This window comes from Protopterus annectens, chromosome 2.part0 (genome assembly GCF_019279795.1).
Source record: "Protopterus annectens isolate FY-2018-M chromosome 2.part0, PAN1.0, whole genome shotgun sequence".
Classification (NCBI taxonomy): domain Eukaryota; kingdom Metazoa; phylum Chordata; order Ceratodontiformes; family Protopteridae; genus Protopterus; species Protopterus annectens.
The window spans coordinates 755,345,029-755,365,260 of NC_056728.1; positions in this window are offsets into that span (position 1 = coordinate 755,345,029).

Below are 20,232 nucleotides of genomic sequence, written 5' to 3' on the forward strand. Positions count from 1 at the left end.
AACTATAAGAATGAATAACAGCACGTTAGAAAAGTTTGGAAAGAGAAACTGGAAAAGGAAAGAGCAAATGGAAAACTTATGTATGGCTCCTAGTTATGCAACACAGTCCTGAACTTTTAGAGTCTTTGCTTACAAGTGTTTGCACAGGTATTTAATACCCCAAGCAGACTTCAAAGAATTTTTCCTTAGATAGCAATTGTTGGAGGTGTAATTATGAAGAAAGAGGTAACTGGGAACATGTTTTGGGAGTGTAATGAGTTAGCAGATTAAAAAAATTCCCAGCAAAGTACTCTGACAGACATACTAGGTGAGCAAACGGCTGTAACTAAGGAAATTATACTTTTGAGCTGGGACACACACTCTTACTTGCCTAGACATAGTAAGGCCTTATTAAGTTTAATTCTGTTGGCTGCCAGAAAAAGCAATTCTAGCTTTTAAGGGAAGGTAAGAATTCAACAATTTATGTAATGCTGGACTGATGATACTTGCAAAGAAAGAAAAAAAAACAGATGTGTGATCTATAATATATGTAAATGGGAAAAATGTTAATAATGATTTTTTTTTCTTTTCTATTAATGTATGTTTACCTGTGTCATAAGTGATAATTTAATAAAGGTGTTTAAAAAAAATGATTCCTTGTCTAGGAAAAGGCACTTGTAAAAATTATCTTCATCAAAAGAAATAACACCTTTAGTTAACACATTCAAATATTCATAATTAATAATTTTAAAATTAGTGCTAATATGTACACAACTTATTTATAATTTAAAGTAACAGCTAATACTGCATTCATACTGTTAATATAATCTAACTCACTAGCAATCACAATGCTTCCACCCTTTGTCAGCTTGTAAAAAATGCACATTCTTATATATTTTTTTAACTTATGCAAAATATCCATATCTTGCTTACCAATATTCAAATAATACTGAGCTGTAGCAGGCATCTTTAAACGTTCTCTAATATCATTTTTGTACGCCTTTAGAAAACACTTCCTCTGTACTAATTAATGCTGGATAAAATAAAATTCTCTTACATTTGATATGTACCCAAGATAAAATGTTACTTACCTACTTATCATAAAATAATTCAGATTCAACTTATGGACAAATAATTCATTTTAGTAAGAACCTCAATCAAATTAATTCTTACTACTGGAACAAAGGAAAAAACCTAATTCAAGTAGACATATTTGTCCTTCATTTAAACAAATACTCAAAAGATTAAACAATTTCATTTATTTCCCTTCTTTCCCGTGAAACTTAAGGTGCCTTTCCCGTTGCCTCTCTGATTGTAAAAACTCATCCGACGTTAATTGTAATCCTATGCCTCATTGTTCTGTGTTGAAATGCGATTTGGTCCTGTTACCACAGAAGGATGTAACTTGTTAGCTAATATTTCTGATCTTCATGGAAAAGTCGTTGATTGCAAAAAATGCTCATTGTTGGTATTAGAAACCAGGTCACTGGAATTAGATAACTGTAAAATACCAATAGACTTTGATTTATTGACATAACCTATTCCATCTTGATAATCCTCATGATCACGCTGTAACTTTTTTCTATCCTTTCAAGATTAATCATTTCCACTTGTTGTGTATCATGTAAAAACAACTTGTATTTTGCTTTACTTCCAGAAAATGAGCAATTAGTTTTCATTTATGTATCAAAAAGCACAATCTCATAATTTGACACATTTAACTGTTATTTAAAGACATGCAGGTAGGTGCGTACGTGAATGGGTGTACCTTCTTTGAAGGTTGGGCGTCGGGCTGGCACCTTGGCACCATAAAAATCCACTGCCGATCATTAGTGGATCGGAGTTCCACTGTGGCGACCCCTAACTGGGAAAAGCCGAAAGACATTAGTTTATTTTTCAATAAATAATGAAGTAATCCAAAACCTGTGTCTTTGAAGAGTGACAAGGTCATGAAATAAAATAAAATATTGTCACTAGATATCTTAACAGAAACATGCATGATGCAGAGACCTTTGGGTACTATCTTTTTTTTTTAATACATTCCCTGAAATAAATATTGTCACATGACAATGATTTGAATTTATTATTTTTTTTTCTCCAAAAGCTTGAGTGAATTAATCAGTTCTTCTTCAGAATGTTGAAAAAAAGAAAATTGCAGATATTTCAACATATCACCAATGGTAAGATCATTAGGTGTTTCAATTACATACCTCTCAACTGTTCAAATTTTTGCAGAATGTACATATATTTGCCTTATAATTTTGGTCTGTTTCTCTTACCACTTGTGGTCTTCTGGGAAATCATTGAGAAATGAAGTCACTACATAATGACAGATATTTGAGTTTCAGACTTTACAGCTTTCAGAAAAAAATGCATGCTAACACATACCCTTTTATTCTAGCAAGAACAATATTCAAAATCTGTCCCAAAGTTCAAGACAATCACAGTTCCTAGAATTGCTGATCACCTTAGCTCACCACACTAATTTTATACATTTCTGAAACTCACTGCTGTGTTTGATTTCATCATTTGCCTAAACAATCACTCCCACTTGCATGTGAGTATGCAGTGAATACTTTGTGTCTTTGTCCCCCCATTATTTTTGGCTTTGTACAGATTTCTTGTGATAAGAGATTGAGAGGGATTCTCAATTACTGTTATGTATTAACAGATGTACTACCCACAGCAGCCATAGCAGAAAACATTTCAGGGGAAATTAAAACAACATTGTTACGAGTTAACAGTTTTTTTAAGCACATTTATTGAATTATCACTTGTGACATAGGCACATTTACATTTATATAAAAGTAATCAAACGGTATTAACAAGTTCAGGTTTACAAACATTATACTTCACATATATTGCTATATATCATATAACCTAAGCAACATTGCATGAATTATTAAATTCCTGCGCCACCCCTTTTTTTAAACAAGAAACATCTTTATTAAACCATCACTCATGACATAGGCAATCATACATTTCTACAAATGAAAACAAACCACACCTACACAATCTTAGTCGCAAGCATTTTACATCACAAAGCATACAGACAAACTCCCAGTTGAAAACATTATGCATCACTTATTATCTACCCAATCATTTTCAGTCAAACATTATATAGCTCATTTCAGTCCTGCCTTCTTTTAAACCTCATTTCTCCCCTGTATGTATGTATTGTTCCCACAAAAATTTCCATTTTTCCTATGTAGTTTGCTTCTACCTTTTTCCTAAAGATTTCAATTCCAGTTGTTTTATTGAAAATACAAAAAAAAACTACAAAATACTAGAAAATAAACAAAAACAGAAGCCATATGCAGAAAAATGTTTAATGGCCCTGCTTCCTTGGTCTCTCGCCTTCAAGGGACAAACAGTTCAATCTGTCATCACATTAAATAGTTACACATACTAATTAACAATTAAATAATTTAACTTAACAAAATCCCACAGATATTTAAATTGATACAACATTAACTAACATACACCGAGGTATCAGGAGCATTAAACTATTTTTCTACATGTGTCTTCTGTTTTTGTATTTTTTCCAGTTGTTTTATCTCTGTTACTATATTCAGTACTTCTAGTATAATTGGTTTAGACTTTGATTTCCATTTTCTAGTAATTGCTTTTTTGACAGCCACCATAATTAGACACAGCAAGGCCTTACCATGTCTAGGCAATTCCAATTCTGTATCATAGCTCAGAAAAATCATATTCCACATCACACCAATCTGCCCACTCAGCATCTCTGACAGTGCATCCCAAAGGCAATCCTTAAAGTCAGCCAACTCACCACACTCCCAGAAAATATATTTCCAATTACCTCTTTCTTCCTCATTACACCTCCAACATTTGCTTTCTACCTGAGGAAAAATTCTCTGAAGTTTACTTGGGGTATAAAAATATCTATGTGAAGCTTTCCAAACAAAAATCCTAAATCTTCTAGATTTTGTTGCATCATTGGGAGCTATACATATATCCTTCCATTGTTTTTTGTGAATTGCTTAGATCTCTCTTCCCAGTCCTTTCTAACCTCCTCCAATTGATTCTTATAGCTATCATGCAATATTTATACGCTCTACTAATTATTCATTTTTTTAATGGCAGCTTCTATTCTAGATGCTACTAAAAACTGTAGCATTGCTGGTCTTTCATTTAGGCCCCCACTATTTCTTTCTGTACTGTGATATCAATCCTTGATATGGAAGGCAATCTGTAACCTGCAGTCCAAATAAAATTCTTGGCATCTTCCTATTCTATTATCTTTTCCTCTCTAGTTATTTGCTCCCAATACCTTGGTTCCTTTGACAGTTTTCTCAAATAAATTCCAACCCCCTCTTGCCTATTAGCTACATCACTAATTGCAGTCATCCCTATCAATAGAATCTCCCTTCTCCATTCCCGTGTTGGCTTAGTTCTTAGGATACTTTCTGCTACTTTATAGATATAATATTCTGTATGATTATTGTTATTCTTTTTAAAGACCTGCATCCAAAATCCCACTCTCTCTTTGTTTCTTGAGCTGTTTCCTCATCATCTCTTTCCACTTTGAATTATAGTTTTCTGCTTGTGCTATGTATAGGAGCCTTAGCTGTGTAGCTATGCAATACCCCTTCAAATCTGGTAATCCCAATCTGTCCTGTTCTACTGGAAGAATCAACTTATCCCACTTGACTCTTACCATCTTCCCCTCCTAGATAAATTCCTTCATCTCTTTATTAATTGCTATCCACAACTTCTCCTCTGGTTGATAAAAATATGACTGACCCCTGTATAAGACTAATGGGACTAAAACATTTTAACTGCTGCATCTTACCATCTATAGCCATATAACAAAGCTTCAATTTTCACAGTCTTTGTATTATCTTTTATTTAGCCTCTTCCCACATATCCTTAGCTGCCACACTAGAATCATGTTTAATCCTTACTCCTAAATACATAATTTTATCATGCCCCCATAAATATTGATATTGCTGAACCAATTCATATGTGGGTATGTAACGCCCCTGCTCTGGGCCAGTAATCAAGGAGCCTTAATCTTCACCACTGACACTGGAGAGGGGTGTTCACTTGGAACAAAAATAGATGCACACAGTATTTTCAGATGCAGCTGTCTGCATCAAGCACAAATTCCCTTAACAGCACACAGGGAACACACTCAGTCCAGGGGATGGGTTTCCCTCTCTCTCTCTCCAGGCCTCCAATAAGACTACCCATTGGCACAGCTGTAGAGTTGAGTCCTCAGCTGAGTGTTCCAAGCCAAGTCCTCCTTCACCCTGTCAACCTGTCTGGGAAACCAGTGCTTTGTGTCCCTGCTCCAATTAGCTGACACACACACTCTTTGAGATTTGATTTTCACACACACACACACACACACACACACACACACACACACACACACACACACACACACACACACACACACACACACACACACACACACACACACACACCTGGGAAAGGCTGGCACAGATTTACTAGCTCTGCTACCTTTTCCCAGACTATAAGGTAGTTATACTGCCACCAGACATCCCAAAGCCAACTACTCTAAGACTCCTACAAGGGTACCCAATTATACTGAGTAAAATTAATACTAATACAAATGGTAGTGTTTGACCAATGCAGCAAGGCCACAGTGTCACTAAATAAATGTAAGTACTCTCAAAGGTTAAAATATTCTCTAAAAGACCAGCCACAATCTTCTTCTTCTTTCGGCCTTTCCCAGTTAGGGGTCGCCACAGCAGATCACCTTGTCTGCTCATGATTGGCAGTCATGATTGGCAGTGTGTCGTTGCCAGCCTGGTGCCCCCAGCCCCACAGGAACATGCGGACACACACCACACACCACACACTAGAAACAATAGAATGTCCAAACCACCTGCAAGCATGTCTTGGGGATGTGGAGGGAAGCAGGGGGGGAGGGGAACCACGTGACCAGAGGAGGACATGCAGACACCACACAGGGCACCCCCCCCAGCGAGGGATCAAACCGGAGAACCTCTTGCTGTGAGGTGGCAATGCTAACCACTGCACCACTGTTGCCACCCAAAAAGACTAGCCACAATGAAAAGTTTAAATATATTTAATAATAAATAATAAAAGAGCATGAAAATACTAATTATCTATTTTTAGTAAAACCCAGAGTTTCAACCACAGGAAATATTAAAATATAACACAGATGGATAGATTCACACAGATACAGAAAACAGTACTTAACCAATCTCACTATATTTTCCTGACTGATCTAAAGAATTACTATTCCCTGGTTACTTACTAAAGCAAGGCATGCTGAAGCGGGTGAGTGGTCTTCCTTCTTTGTCAGGTTTTAAAAGCAGACTGCACTGAGACTACTGTCTCATCTAGTATTAAAACATAATTTCAGTACTGGATTACAGAATGACAACACATACATTTGGTCATCTGACTTCTGATTCCCACACTACCCCCTTTACTAGAAACTGAACCAGAATTTAGCAAATATGTTTACCATACAGACAGATAGAGCTTTGCTGAGATGTGTTATAGCATCTGGAAGCTATAAAACCATTTCAAAAATTCCACTCTTCCAGGATAGAAATTAGTTCACCCCTAAGGACAATACAGTAGGATTCCTAGTCCTGGTTTTCACAGACATTTAATCTCTAGCTACAATCAGAACAGTAAGATACAATCTTTATGGCCTAAACCAGTTACTTCAATTTCAAACTATTTTTCAAAGTTAGCTGGACTGAGATTAACCTCTTCTCTTCCAGTATCCTCTGTTATAATATATTCATTTTAACAGTCACAATACAGTCTGACACACAGATGTATTTCTTTTCTGTCCAGCAGGACCCACTGTTGGTATATTTTTAATACAAGTAGATTTGCAAGTGCTTTTTCAACTCAAGCATCTGTATAAATCAGTTTGATATACAAATGACATATGTAATTATTTTCAAAACTCCAGCTAGCTATCCTGGCATATGTTACACATCCACTGCCCTACTTCTGGTATAGCTGGCAATACCTCACATTGTCACAGGGTACATCATTTACCACTATTGTCTTTGCTTTAGCTTCATAATTTTGTATCCCAAAAAGATTTGAAACTTTTTCAAGATGTTCCACAGCACTGTAATGTCTCTTTCTGGTTTTGTCTGGTATAAAATAATATCATCTGCAAATAGAGACAGTTTTTCTTGACTACCATACCAGTTATATCCTTTAATTTCTGAGGCCCTTATTTTCTTTACCAATGGTTCAAAATATAATGCAAATAACAAAGGGTAAAGAGGACATCTCTACCTGGTTCCTCTGCTCAAGCAGAAGTTATCAGAGAGGAGCCCACCCACTTTAATTTTGTCTCTGATCCCTCATATATCCTCCTAATCAACCTTTTTCAACATTTTTACAGAAAATTATTTCAGGAAATACAAATGCTTCCATTGCTCTGCTCATAAAGTCCAGCTTCCTCTGTCGAATGCTTTCTCTGCATCAAGACCAATCAACAACAATGGCATTTTCTTATATTCTGCTTCCCTCTGGATCATCACTGTTAAGTTATTGTTGTTAAATGTTTGCCTCCCCTCTACAAAACCACATTTATCCATATATGGCAATTTTGGGGTTACTTTTGCCATTTTTTTAGCAATTATAGACACAAACACTTTATAATCATGGTTTAGTATTGAAATAGGCCTGTATGAAGCTGGATCTGATGGATGTTTATCCTCTTTAGGTATTACAGCTACCACGGCTTTCTTCCAGGATGTTGGTACGTCTCCTCCTCTTAAAATACTGTTAAACAAAACCTTCCAGATCTTTATCAGTTTGTTCCCTCCTAGATTCCAAACCTCCACAGGAATACCAACTATTCTTGGGGACTTTCCTGTAGATTGGTTATACATGACAATTTTTATCTCCTCTCCTCCTATCCTAACCATTAGTAATTGAGCCTCATCAACCTCTAACCTTGGGATATTTAATTATTTCATAAAAATTTCCATTTGTATCTTTTCTTGATTTCCATATTTCTCTGCTCTATACAGACTTTCATAGAATTTCTGAAATATTTCTATTAACTCTACAGGATCTCTTGTTGCCTTCCTTGTTATAGGCTCCCAAAGCTTGGCAACATCCCTTTCTACTTCCTGTTGTCTGAGTCGTTGTGCTAAAAGTTTTTGTGCTCTAGTGTTATTATCAAAAAACATTTGCTTAACATCAGTCTTTCTAAACATGTGTATATTATCAAGCTTAGCATTCTGCAGTTGATCTTCTTCTTGTTTTGTGAGATTCCCCCTATTCTGCAACAGTTTACCATTTGTCAGTCTCTCTAAATAATTCTTGTTACTTCTTAAACATAGCTCCCTTTGTTTTATTTCCACCCTATTTTTAAATTCCACCTTAATTTTATTTCCCTCTATAGCTATATTTTCAGAAGTAATTTCTATCCTCTCAGATAGCTCCTGAATAATCTCCACTACCCATTCCTTAAATTCCTCTCCCTTCAACAGATAGGTGGGAAAATGCCAGTGTCACATTTTTATTTCATTACCCTGTGTTTTTATTTTAGTTATTACTGGTGCATGACCAGTTAACAGTTCTTAACTTGTTGACTGATGGTTTGTTGTGCCACTTGCAACACAATCAAAGCATCATTCATAGTTTAAAATGCCAAAAATAAAATAAAATCAACTGTGCAATGAATGAAACAGGATTATAACAGATTAGTGTTTTCATCTAATTTAATACAGACTTCATCAGATGTAAACCTGAACAGAGTCAAACCACCATCTTATATAATTAATTCAGTAAGTCATATGAGCAACCACCACCAATAGAAAAAAAATAATTAAAGACAATAAAAACACTTCCTAATAAAATGTATGTAAACACTAAGAACCACACTATATAATATCAAAGTTGTATACATATATACAACCATAAATACTTAAGGGAAAACAGTTTTGGGCCAATGTAAAAATGGTCTTAATTTTAAAATGCTGTTTATACTGATAGTTTAGGGACATGGAACAGATACACCTGTTGAGGGCATTTAGTCACTCAGATACAGATAATTAATCCATGCTAAAAGATGCATGTACACTGTAGAACCACACACCTGGCTTATAGAGGTGGCATGCATCATTATAGAGATAGCTTCATAGTAAACACTCTCCATGGCTGCCTTTGTCTCAGGGTATAGATACTACCATGGATACGGTCATCACTCTTCTAACTCCATTGTAGGCACCTCTCAGGCAAGCCTACTGGGGGTCCCACAATTCAAGACCATCACACTTCCCTGTAGCCTTACTACTAATGACACCCACCCCATTCATGGGGTAATGGTTATCAACATTCTACTAGAATGCCTCAGCAAGGTTTTCCTACTCACTCTCAATTTGATGCACCATGCCTATTCTAATATTGCTGTCCCCTGACAGTATCTGTACCTCACCCATGTAAATGAAGATGACTGTAGTCCTGCGCAACCCTCTACATTATGTAGGTATGGTCATGTGTGATGCACAGTGTGACCTGTCAGTGCACTGTACTGCATAGCCTTGGTGTATTATTGCATGCATCAGTTTTATTCTATGTTGGTGTTGTCACTGCTCATAGTTGTGTACCAGATGCTGCCACTTTGCCAGTGCCACAATGCATTGTGCCCACTTCTTTCTCTCTCACAGGCTCCAGTTGTAGTAGTTCCACTGATGACTCCTCATTTGACTTCTTCTGTGCTACTTCTGCACGTATGTTAGATGGTGCTATAGTGTCTGCACATTGTAACTGTTTCACAGCACCATGTTATGTAGCCATGAGGCAGCCTACAACTATCTTGGTGAAGGTCTCTGGAACATACTGCTGTGTGCTATCAAATGTATCCAAGCAGCAGTAGTGGATCTTCAGCATTCCAAACACACATTGAACAATTTTATGTGTCTCCAGCAATGTAATGTTATATGCCATCTCTGACACAGTCTGGAACCTGAGCGTGGGGCATCATTAACCAAAGATCCCCTGTCTCACCAGCAACACACAACAGTGGGACCATTATGAGTGGTCTGCTACCTAAATTCATGGGACTAGATGATCAGGAACCCTGTAGATGGCACATGTGTGCACCTACCAACAAGAAGGTCTTATGGAAAGCCCCCCCTGCACAAAACACTAGTATGTAATAACCTGTGCATTGCATGCCACCTAGAGGTTGATTGAGTGGAGGTCCTTTTGATTGATATACATCATATGGAGCAGTTGGGGCTTTGATGGAAATGTGGCTGCAGCTAGTGGACCTCAGAACTTCAGTGAGGTAGGCTATGTTGTAGAATTCCCAAATAGAGGTGTTTCTGTCTTATGCTGTCTGTGGATACTAAACATGTTCCTCCAAGTGGTCCAGCATCACATCAAGGAAGTGCTGTAGGATTTGTAAAGATGACACTTGCAAAATGTCTAACATGTCCACTATCATATGCTGAAAGGTTCCTGTAGCAAGGATGGCAAATGCTGTACAGAACTTCATGTTCAACAAGAAGGATCATATGCATTCCCTTTGATCCCATGTGAGGATGGCTCATGTATGCTAACACCATTTGGTGTCTCTTTATACACAGCAGTAATTGGTAATGTCCTAGTTGTGGATGTGATGGTATGTCAGCCATTGGGAGACACTTCTGCAAGGTGGCAATATGCAACATTGTGGATACTGGCCAAAGGTGGCAACTAATACATGCTGACCATCTGCAGCAGATGCTACTCTGTATTTTAGCATAAGTGATACACCTGTGGACCAAAAAATAATGGTGTTCAGAACTGCTGATCACCTCGGCTCACCACACTGATTTTATATATTTCTGAAACTGTCTCCTATGTTTGATTTCATTATTTACATAAGTAATCCCTCCCACTAGCATGAGATTATGCAGTGAATACTGTGCTCTCTTTCTGCTAGTGTGGTTATTTGGCATGAGTCTCTGAATCACTCCCTCCTTACAGATCACAGCTCACCATGCTATTTTGTATAACACATTGAGCTGTTTTTGAATACACATCCAAAAGAGTTCCATATGCAATGCATTTTTTTTGTCTTGGGACTCTGTATGACATCTACAGTTGTGAACACCATGCTGGATTTAACAAAGCCACTAAGATAAGGAGGGTCAGAGTCATGACAAATTTATTTTTGAGAAAAAAATACAGAAAATAATAAAGAAGGAGGTTAAATTAAACAGTAAAAATCAGACAAAAGTAAAGAATGTAAAAAAGTGTAAAGAATATTTTTCTTAATGCTTTGAAAGTTTAAAATCACATAAAGTAAATGATAAAAAGCAAAAAGAACTAAATAAGAAGTGAAAGTAAAAAATAATTCAAACTTTGCTTATAATGGATAGATATCCTCAAAGACTCCTTGTTAAGAAATACCAATCTTAAAAAAAAAAACAATAAGAAAGAAGTTATGGAGATGTGATGTTCAGAAAATAAAATTGTGTACAGCATTACACAGAATTGCATAGTGAGTGGTAACATGCAGGAAGGGTGCAATTTAGAGACACAAGTAGTGTAACCTTAGTACCAAAGAAATAGCATGGTATGGATGATATGCAAATGAGAACATAATGCCATGCAAATCAGTGGTAACATAGATTCATAGGTACATACTAGGCTAGCTGCCCTTGCGGGCCATTTGTAGCCTAACCAGTTTCATTCTTTGTGCTTGAAATAACCTATCCCATTTGGTTATAGATTGGCCTTACCCATCCCATTTGGTTATAGATTGGTCTTACCCTTCCCATGGTCAATAATTATATATTATCCCTAATGAGAATAAGTGGGATCATACCATAGATAATTTGAAGGGAGCCACGCATGGGATAAAGAATTTAGGAGCTGTGTCTCTCCATTAGTAGTACAGGGGGCAGTCCTGTAAGATTATGCTCAACAATATACTAAGGTTAAAAGTAACTTTGCTACAAATATGTAACATAAATAAGGAATAAGATAAAGCTTGCTTAAATGCAGAAACAGAGTTTAGTAACATGTGATTAGCATCCATACTAAATAACTGTGGCTTAAAAAAATAAGGAACTTGCTTATGAGTGTATTACACACACATCAAGAAAGCTGACTTCCTACAGACTTGGCAAGAATGTAAAAAAAAAAAAAACAGGATATATCAGAAAAAATCTAATCTGCTTTCTTTAAAGAATGGACAACAGGACATGTGTTTATCCACAAGGTGTTTCCTTAAAAATATGCTTTTCTGCACTTATCAGCATTTGCACAAGAACAGATGTGTCAGCATTTGCGTTATCAAGGCAGTATCTTTCCAAAACCAAGAAGAAGTGCTTAACTAAAAATATATATAAAGTCTGTATTAAATCCAGTTATGTTAGGGTATTGGTAGGGACACATTTGTCCCGAGGTAAATGTTATATCTCTCACATCATCTGTACTATATGAGAAGTAAAGTAGAACAATAACTAAAAGCTGTAACAGAAGTACGTGTGGTTTATTATAAAAGTTATTGGTTACTGCTCTTAAAGACAGGTGCTGCAAAGTATATTCTTTCATCAGTGTATATTCTGCAGGTTTCTGTATGCAACAGACTGTGAATGCGACTATAACCAGACTTTGATTTCAGCAATCCAGCCAGCAAGACTGAGTGTCTTAAGAAGACTTCAAAACCATCACAGTAAGCATCAGAGTAACAGCACAGTGCTTTAGCACCTTAAAATTAATTTTTTAATGGCAAGCTAGCCTGCATTTGAACACAGAGGGAGTGGTAAGTCCTGCAGAGGGTTACATCAGTCAAATTGCAGTAACTAACATTTGTACGTATGTCTGAATCTTAAACAGAAACACTCCAGTTTATGCAGCTTGTGGCAGTACAGTTTTTTCAGACGTCTGATTGAGCCTGAAGTCCAGGAAAGTTGCAGTGCCATAAATTCTCCCCGAAAAGGGGGATATATACTTTGTACAGCAGTCCACTGTCTGTTGTGCTTCACCAGCTTCTCAAGTGACTCCGAAAATTTTCCAGCCATCAGCAACAACAGCCTGATCACCTGTTTTCTTGCTAACTGGTAAGACTTTTTTCTGTGTCACATTTTTAGTATGGATGTTATTAGACAGTTTACATATTATTAGACAGTTTGCATATTATTAGACATTTTGGATGTTATTAGACAGTATGGATATTATTAAACATAATTCATGCAGGAGTAAACCATGCTTTAGTAAATTGCAATGTTGGTATACACAGCACATTAGTAAATGTAAAACCTTATTAGGTCAGGTTGATAGTAAGGCATTATGCAAATGTATTATATTATTTGACTGGTATCTCAAAGAAAACTATGTGGAGTATGACAAATGTTTATTGTGTGATTCAACAAAAACTGCATTTTGTGTATTATGCCATAAAAAAGTATTGCATGATATTGCTAAAACAATAGACTGTGAAGACAGATCTGTTCATGATAAAGAATTAACTAACAGTTATGTTCTATCCACATGTAAAAGGTTTATCTCAGAGTTGCAACAGGAGTCAAATCAATTACTGACAGGACCTCTAATATATTTTGTTACAAAATAATGTAATAATCTTCTAAGAGACAGACACAATGAGTTCAGGAAGTTTAGACAAGTTATACAAACATCTTTCCAAAAGTGCATAGGAGTTTTAAATTCAGCAGAACAGGTTTCTAAAAAATGTCAGAAAGACCATGCAACATTAGAGGAAACTCTTAAACAGCAGTTACAAGATAAAGGAAATAAATTAGCTGAGCTTAAGAGAACATTGGGAAAGTGCAGGAAACTACAGCTGATCTGTACAAAAGAGATATATTTTATAATATGTTTGTGTTTTGAAAATGGTTAAGCATACACAGTAAGATGGTAAAATACAAATCATTCTCAAATGTTTAAAACTTCCATTCAATTAAAGCAAGATATTTATCAGTACTACAGTAAAGTAGAGCGTATGACTGCCATTCTCATAGCATAGTCAAAAGGTAAATAAAACAGTTCTAGTGTATAAAAATTTAAATAAAAATAGTTAATAAGTATAAAGATTTAAAGTCACAAGACTGACATGCATGTATTTTCTTTTTATACAAAGCACAAGAATAACAGGCAGACAACAGCAAATATAAATAATATAAATATAAACATGTGTTAGTTAAGCTAATACCTATTTATTTTTTACATTTTTTTTATAATTGTATATTAACACCACACACCAACAAAGTTCTGAATTTTAAAAAGAAATAAAAGCACAGATAGTATCAGTCAAAGAGTCTTTGTAAAATAAATGGCAGGGAAGTTAAATAAATAAAAAATACTGAAATTTGAGCTCAGACCTTCCTAGACTGGATGAATAGTTACAAGAAATGTTGAGCAGATAAGATAAGAAACAAGAGTGATTGCCAAACAAGTAGCTTGAGTTTTTCTAAAAAAAACTTATTGTTATTAAAACATAATTGTTAAAATGTTCACATGCAACATTAGTTGGTAATTTTAATAAAATATCACAAATGTGCATATATGTCACTGATAAAAGTAAAAAAAAAACTCAGTTACATCAAGTATAACCAGCAGATGGGTTATAGTATACATACAGTTCAAATCAATTATACAGGAGGGTACAAATAACTACTATTAGAAGTAGACAGCAAAGGCAACAGAAAAGAAAACAGCAAAAAAAAAATTATCAAATTACACACATGTCTATAGTTTAATAACCTAATAAAGCAAATAAACAATAGTGCAATACTACAGGGGGAGGGGTACTTTCTCAGTTTTACACTGACTGTGTGAGCAGTATTGCAAAAGGGTATAAAATAAAGCTATAGGAAGAAGTATCTCATTCCTTCTTGACAATACTCTTTCAGGGGGGAGGGAAAAGTGGGTATTAGTGCATTAGAAATATTGGTAAACAGATTAAACCTGACAGGATAAGATATTTTGCAAGTTGCTAATAGCTATCATGCTAGTTATTAGTATTAAATTGTATTTACAACCTGTTATAAACTGTAAAGCTATACAAGAAATGGCTTAAATTGCTTTATTAAAGCTACACAAGAAAAAGTAAAGATATGTAAAAATTAAGCAAGAATGGTCACTATTTTTTAATATGTTTTTGGCAAGACAATGTTGGTATGCAAAAAGTAGAGTTGCCTCTGGTGGCAATTCCACTAGATACTTCTAAAGAGACATAAGAAATTTCTAAGATTTTGCTTGATGTTAATGTTACTAAATTTGTAAGATTCGACTAAGTGTACTTTACAGTCTTTGTATGTACAAATACAAAATAATTCAGAACAAATTAAATTAATATCTAGCAATGAATATGTGTGAAAAAACATGTTTAAAAAAATTGGGTCCAGGATAGCTACTAGATTGAAATGCATGAATAGCAAACAGTTTGTGTAAATACATACTGTACAGGATATATTGTAATAAGTTCAAAAGTAATTTGTCAAGTTGTAATATTATCACTGGTTTTATGTTAGAGTCTTATTACTGGTTTTTGGACCATCATTTTATCAGTAAAATAGTATTGGCTACCCCAGTTAGAGGAAAATTATATTAAAATATTGTACTCATACAGCTAATGGACTAATATGTACATTGCATTCTTTAGTGTATAAATCATGTTTTTTTTTTAATTCTCAAGCACTAAATATACTGAGATAATTGCATTCAATCTAAGCCCAGTTCAGTACTTTATGGTCACTTCACTTCACTGTCAACCAAGATGTTAATGGGCAGTTCAGAGACATGACCACAATGTTATGGTTAAAATGACATTAAAACTGAATATTTTCAGCAGTGTATAAATGCTTGGAGTAGTACATAGTTCTTGTCTCTTATAGATATTAGTCTATCTCTAATCTTTTGATATAAAATAATCAATAAAAGTAAAGAGTTAATTCAACAGGTGCAAAAAGTTAATAAAAGAGTACTAAGTCATAAATTAAATTCTGTGATTGCAAAAGAATAAATTAATCAAGTTAAAAAAATAAGACTAAAACAGACACAGCCATAACTGATGAAATATTTTCACAAAATGGTCTGTAAAAGAAAAAGTTGTTAAATATATTCAATTTAGTAGTAATACTTGATATCATTGTATTAACTATGTAAAATTGCATGTTGACTTCTGTATCAAAAGAAGACTAAAGATTTTGTTTCTTAATGTGTTTTCTACATAATGTGATCAAAAATACATATCAGTATAAATTGTTTTAAGTATGTTTTAAAATAAAAAGAGGGAATTGTAAGATTATGCTCAACAATATACTAAGGTTGAAAGTAACTTTGCTACAAATAAGCAACATAAATAAGGAATAAGATAAAGCTTGCTTAAATACAGAAACAGAGTTTAGTAATATGAGATTAGCATCCATACTAAATAACTGTGGCTTAAAAATGAGGAACTGGCTTATGAGTGTATTACACACACATCAAGAAAGCTGACTTCTTACAGACTTGGCAAGAATGTAAAAAAAACAGGATATATCAGAAAAAAACAAATCTGCTTTCTTTAAAGAATGGACAACAGGACATGTGTTTATCCACAAGGCGTTTCCTTAAAAATATGCTTTTCTGCATTTATCAGCATTTGCACAAGAACAGATGTGTCAGCATTTGCGTCATCAAGGCAGTATCTTTCTAAAACCAAGAGGGAGTGCTTAACTAAATATATATATAAAGTCTGTATTAAATCCAGTTATGTTAGGGGTATTGGTAGGGACACATTTGTCCTGAGGTAAGTGTTATATCTCTCACATCATCTGTACTATATGAGAAATAAAGTAGAACAATAACTAAAAGCTGTAACAGAAGTACGTGTGGTTTATTATAAAAGTTATTGGTTACTGCTCTTAAAGACAGGTGCTGCAAAGTATATTCCTTCTTCAGTGTATATTCTGCAAGTTTCTGTATGCAACAGACTGTGAATGCGACTATAACCAGACTTTGATTTCAGCAATCCAGCCAGCAAGACTGAGTGTCTTAAGAATACTTGAAATCCATCACAGTAAGCAGCACCATATAATTCTTCAAGTCCTAGTCTAAATTTTCTGTTTCCCATCCATAGATCTAAGTTGAGCTTGAATATAGACAGGGATGGACTTTGTTTTATGTGGATGGGGAGTCTGTTCCACAGCAGCACTATCCTCTGCAAGATACACCTGCCCCTCCAAGCTGTTATGTTGAGGCTGCAGAAGAGGTTTAGCTCCCTAGACTGGGTATTTCTGATGCCTTTTGACATGCTGTTGTGCAGTAAATTCATCAGTAATGGATCATGGGATGACTTGTATGCAAGACACAGGTCATTTCTTAGCAATCTGTAGGATACCTATAATGTATAGTGACAGGGCTTTGTGTTGTTCCATGTAGGACATGTTGTCTTGGTCTTGTGTCCTTTTAGTAAGGTATCTCTGTGGGGATTACAATTAATGCATGTGTCTGGACAGATACATGCTAAAAGGGGCATTATATTCATTAACTGGCCTAATCATGGCTGCGTAAAGGGGGGAAGTGACATCCCTACATTTAGACACAGTCCCTATGTTTATAAACTGTGCAGTATAGAAGGACAGTCTTACAGCAATGGACCCATGCTGGTCAAAAGTTCACATAAGTTCACAAATCTCTAACAAATGAGTCAACTGTTAGGGTGTATTGTCAGGTAGTTCCATGGGGTAGATGACTTTCCAAAAGATACAATAATGCATTTTTTGGCATTTAGTTAAAGTCCATGATTTTGACACCGGCTATTTATTCTGGACAAACCTTCCCGCAGAAAGTCATTTGGGGATTTAGTGACTGCTCCTAGATTGCAGTTATCTGTAGACTTAATCAGCCAGAGCCCTTTGATATTGGCTTTTACCTCAGAAAAATAGATGCCAAACAGGAGAGGTCCCAGCACAGAACCTTGGAGGACTCCACTGGTGACTGGTCTCTTTGTGGAGGTAACTTCCCTGTTTTGATTATCTGCATCCTATCTGCATCTTATCCCATCCTGAGCCAGTTGAACATGCTATTAAGAGCCATCATGTATGCAAGTGATGACACCAACCATGACAGAGCAATTCAGAAATGTAACAATTTAACACAAACAGCCCTAGCAAGCAATTATTCTGATCATCAGGATTTTCCACTATACAAGACATTCATTCATTTTATGATGCTCATTTTAGCATCAGTAATAGCAGGACATGCGTTAATGTCCACTATCATATGTCCATGATGTAGCACATCATCACCCTCTGTGTTGTAGATAGACCCACCTGCAGTTAACATATCACCCTTGCATAATCAGGACAACCACTGCTTTGTTAACAGAGGGAGTTAGTGTATGTGTGCTGCCCTTATAAGGAATCAATGGGAATGCATAGAATGCCTATCCCAGTGGACACAAAGGTTTGTATAGCATTAACCATCTTGACTACAGGGACCGCCTACAGGGACCTTTTTGCTGGCTTTAGCCTTATGAATCCAGAATCAGTTTCTTAAAATAATACTACAGTATTTGGAGGAACATATTTGTTTGCCATGGACAGCATAAGAGAGAACTACCACTGTGCAGGCATTCTGCAATGTAGCCCATTTTCGTTGTGTCGCAGAGGGCCGGCAAGGACCCACCTGCTCTAAATGGTATTTATTAAATCAGCTGGAAGAGCTTCCACTCCATTAGCTATCAGGTGGTGTGCAGTGCCCAATGTATTATATACAACATATCTGTGCAACATCCAGGCAGTTCCAAAGATTGTCACATCTGGCACACGTGATCTATAGCAGTTGTTCATGTGGGGTGACTTTCCACAGGGTTACAGAGTCCTGGATATGCAGAACCAATGACTGTAGTGAGAGTTCCACTCATAATGGTGTCTACTGTTGTGGATTACATATTATGACAAATATACTCTGGAACTGTTTTTAGTGACCTTCATCTGAAGCCCCAGGAGCATGGTGAAGGTGGCATACAACAACTCACTATCACAAGCACAGAACATCATTGAAAGTGTTTGGACTTATGAAGGCTCACTTCCACTGCTTGTACACATGTGGTGGTCCACTGCAGTAGGCAGAGTAGACCTGTAGTAAGATATTTGTTTTCTGTGCCATTTTACACAATATCGTTCTGCGAATGCAGTTACAGATGGAAACATCATAATAGTACTGGATGGATACAGTTCAATCGACAGCACTGTTATTAAGTGTAGAACAATCAAAAATAATGAGTAAAACAACTTTTGCTGACCCTTGGAGGTAATTTTTTTTTGGCAGTGAGACTGCTCCCTGCATGCTCTACAATCCTGAGCTTAAATATACCTACTCCAGGGTCTCACAGCAGTGGAGAAAAAATAAAATTCTATTGTTGGTGAAAGTTGTTTTGCTCACTTTTCCTTGATCATTCAGAAGTCAGTAACAATCGATCAAATGACAGTCACCCTTGCTGGACAGACCCATCAGCAGCAGAACAGGTGTTAGGTGAGGAGTCAGAGGAATCAGCTGTATCCTTTGAGAGGCAGAGGTCTGCACAATACATAGAAATACTGGCAAAAAAAGATAATGCCTGGTCCACATCTATGAACTGGGACATGGAGAACATAGAATAAAACCGATTTGTGCATTAAATCACACAGTTATGCATTGCAGTGCATTGACTGGCTAGTCTCTGCATTAGACATTAGCATACACAATTCAGAGGGGTGGGCACTGTAGACGTGGGAAGGACCTTCCATGTTATAAATGCTGGCTGTGTGTATTAAATGGCCCTGCAGTATAAGGACTAGAGTTATCTTGTGCAATAGATAGTGGAGTACTTCAGAAGCATTTTTAGGAGTCCTGCTGTGGCCCTACAAATAAGGAGACAGTAGACTGAAAAGAAGCATGACCCCAAGAATGGTCACAGCTAGATACAGTACTCAGTAGGCCAACAGGAAATGAGGATAGGGTGGAATCTCAGGGTCCAGTGTGGGTGGCCTGGTGGGGTATACCCATGGAAGAGCTAAATTAACATTTGCCATGACCATGAGGGTGATCATATCTAGGAATGGAGGCCAAGAAGTGACAAGTGGAATGCATTAACACAAGCTCAGGAAGTACAGAATGAGACTAGAGGTACAATGGAACCAACACAAGAAAGGAGAAGTGGAACACGTTGGTGCTTAAGTGGATTCCAGTATCATTACAGCACTTGACCCTTTGGATTATCCATTGTTACAACAAGCACCACTCCCTTTACCAAGGAGGAATGAT